This window comes from Nannospalax galili, unplaced genomic scaffold (assembly GCF_000622305.1).
Source record: "Nannospalax galili isolate Female #2095 unplaced genomic scaffold, S.galili_v1.0 scaffold351, whole genome shotgun sequence".
Lineage (NCBI taxonomy): Eukaryota > Metazoa > Chordata > Mammalia > Rodentia > Spalacidae > Nannospalax > Nannospalax galili.
In genome coordinates, this window is record NW_008330327.1 from 1,835,021 (window position 1) to 1,838,711 (window position 3,691).

Sequence of the window (3,691 nt, forward strand, 5' to 3'; positions counted from 1 at the left end):
AATACAGAAAGCAGAGAGAGAAATAACCATACCTTAAGGGCAATGAAAGAAAATAAATAAATGTACAGTAGAGAAAACACAAAATTAGACAGATAACACAAGCAACAATCAAAATCATGGGAATTGATACACATCTTTTAATAATAAACTGAAATATCAATGGACTGAACTCCCCAGTCAAAAGACACAGGCTAAGTGAATGGATTAAGAAACAAAATCCATCTCTTTGCTGTCTGTAAGAAACCCATTTCAACTTCAAAGATAGGCACTACCTTATTGTAAAAGGATGGAAAAAAATATTCCAAGCAAATGGCACTAAGAAACAAGCAGGGGTTGCAATTCTAATATCTGACAAAATAGACTTCAAAGTAAAACTAATCAGAAGAGATAAGGAGGGTAATTTCATTCAGATCAAAAGAATAGTTAACCAAGAAGATATTACAATCCTTAACATATATATGTACCAAACTCTGGTACACCCAAATTCATAAAAACAACACTACAGGACTTTAAGAGACAGATTAACCCCAACTCAGTAAGGGACTTCAATCCCCCACTGTCTCCATTAGACAGGTCAAATGGACAAAGAATAAACAGAAAGATGTCCGAAGTAAATGATACCATACATCAAATGGACCTAACACATGTCTTTTAAATATTCCACCCAAGCACCAAAGAATACACTTTCTACTTAGCACCCAATGGGACTTTCTCAAAAATTGACCACATATTGGACCACAAAACAAACCTCAACAAATACAAAAAAAATTGAAATAATTTCATGCATTTTATTGGACCACAATGCAATAAAGCTTAAAATCAACACTGGACGAAGCCCTAGTCACTACACAAATTCTTGGCAATTGAAGGACACACTCATAAACAATGAGTTGGTCAATAGAGAAATTAAGAAAGAAATAAAAGAATTCCTGGAATTCAACGGAAAGGAAACTACAATTCAACACAACCTCTGTGACATGTTAAAAGCAGTCCTAAGAAGGAAGTTTATAGCTTTAAGTGTCTACATTAAAAAATAAAAAGAGCCCAAATAAATGATCTAACACTGCAACTCAAGACACTAGAAAGGCAAGAACAAATGAACCCAAACCCCACAGAAGAGAAGAAATAACAAAAATCAGAGCATAAATTAATGAAATAGAAACAAAGAAAACAGTACAAAGAATCAATAATGGGCTGGAGAGATGGCTCAGTGGTTAAGAACACTGCATGTTTTTCCAGAAGCCCTGGGTTTGAATCCCAGCACCCACATGGCAGCTAACAACTGTCCGTAACTCCAGTTCCAGGGGATTCAACAGCTTCTTCTGTCATCCGCAGGCATTGCACAACATGGGTGCACTTACCTATATGCAGGCAACACATGCATACACATAAAATAAAAATAATAAATAAAATGTTTTTAAAAAGGAATCACTGAAGCTAAGAGCTGGTAATTTGAAACGCTAAACAATATAAGCAGACCCTTAGCCCAGTTAACCAAAAGAAAGAAAGAGCAAATGCAAATCAACAAAATCAGAGATGAAAGGGGAAACATCACAACAGACACCCAAAAGATCCAGACCACTATAAGGGAATATTTTAAAAACCTATGTGCTACTAAATCTGAAAATCTAAAAGAAATGGATGGATATCTGAAATCAAGGGAACTACCAAAGTTAAACCAAGAAGAAATCAACAGTTTTAACAGACCCATAAAATACAAGGAAATTGAAACAGTAATACAAAGCCTCCCAACTAAGAAAAGCCCAGGCCAAAATCGATATAGAGCAGAATTCTATCAGACATTTAAAGAAGACCTCCAAGAAATACTTGTTAAATTATTCAAAATGAGAGAAACAGAGGGAGAACTCCCAAATTCCTTCTATGAAGCCAGTGTCATTCTAATAGCCAAACCAGGTAAAGACACACCGAAAAAGAAAACTATAGCTCCATATACTGAATGAACACAGATGTGAAATTTTTCAACAAAATACTTGGAATCCACATACAGACACACATCAAAAAGAAATTCACCATGATCAAGTAGGCTTTATTAAAGAGATGCAGGGATAGTTCAATATATGCAAGTCAATAAACGTCACTAATCATATAAATGGATTCAAAGAGAAAAACCACATTGTCATCTTAATAGATGCAGAAAAGGCTTTTTGACAAAATTCAGCATGCATTTATGTTCAGAGTCCCAGAGGGAATTGGATTGGAGGGAACATACTTCAACATAGTTAAAGCTACATACAATAAACCCACATCCAACATCATTCTAAATGAAGAAAAACTAGGAGCAGTCACATTAAAATCAGGAACCAGACAAGGATGCCCACTATCTCAACTCCTGTTCAACATAGGGCTTGAAACTCTTGCTAGAGCAGTAAGACAGGAGAAGGAAATTAAAGGAGTACTAATTGGAAAAGAAGAAGTCAAACTATCACTTTTTGCAGATGATATGATACTATAGCTAAGAGACCCCAAAAGTTCCACCGGAAAATTCCTAGAACTGATCAACACTCTCAGTACAGTGGCAGGTTATAAAATCAATCTACAAAAATCAGTAGCTTTTCTGTATACCCCAATAACAAGCAATTGGAGAAAGAATACAAGGAAATGCCCCCATTCACAATTGCTGCAAAAAAATAATAATAATCTCAGAATAAATCTGACCACAGACACTAACGATCTCTACAATGGAAATTTTAAATTGTTAAAGAAAGAGATTGAGGAAGACACCAAGAGATGGAAGGACTTCCCTTTCTCACTGGAAGAACCATGTTTGTTGCTGCTCTTTTCACAATAGCTAAGACGTGGAAGAAACCTAAGTGCCCCTCAACTGACAAGTGGCTAACACAAATGTGGTATATTTACACAATGGAGTTCTATTCAGAAGTAAAGAAAGATGAAATAATGAAATTTGCAGGTAAACGGATGGATCTAGAAACTGTTACGCTAAGTGAAATAACACAGATTCAGAAAAACAAATGATGTACATTCTACCTCATATGTGGATCCTAGCACCAAATCCTTTTAAATTTCAGGTCCTTTTAATAAGACGATGCTATACAGCAATCCCTTCTGCGTGAAATAACTACCATCATCACAAGTTCAGCTGAGCCTGATCGCTAAACACCATCACAATTGGGCTTGTTGATGGTTGTGCTCATTCATTAAAGGAAGGCCAAGCGGGGTCATTGGACCCTCCCAGGATTATCCAGCCACTCTTCCCAGCCAACTGTATGTAATTTGGCCCTAATCACACATGGCCACTGGATTTGGGGAGGGCTAAAGTATACAATCTGGGGAAGGCTCGGAAGAGAAGGCATGACCCATGCTGAGTAAAGGCTTTCCTTTGTGCATACCTTCAGGTCATACATACACCTCAGCATCTGCTCAGTTATCTGGAAGCCTTTGAGAGGGAACTGACACTGATTCTATGTCAGCAGCTATCAAAATACCTGAAAGCAAATCTTGAATCCATCATTCCAGAGTCCAGCCTTGAAAGACAAAAGAAAAATGAGGATGAACCAAATAGAGGGATGCTTTTGGAAGCCCTTGTCAAGAAATTCCAGTGGACCCTCATATGAACATTTGAAAATTGCCCTGTTCTGGCTTTGTTCTAGTTCCCTGTCTAGAACTTGTAATGCTAATTACTCTTGCCTTTACTTCTCTTTCACATCTCCTA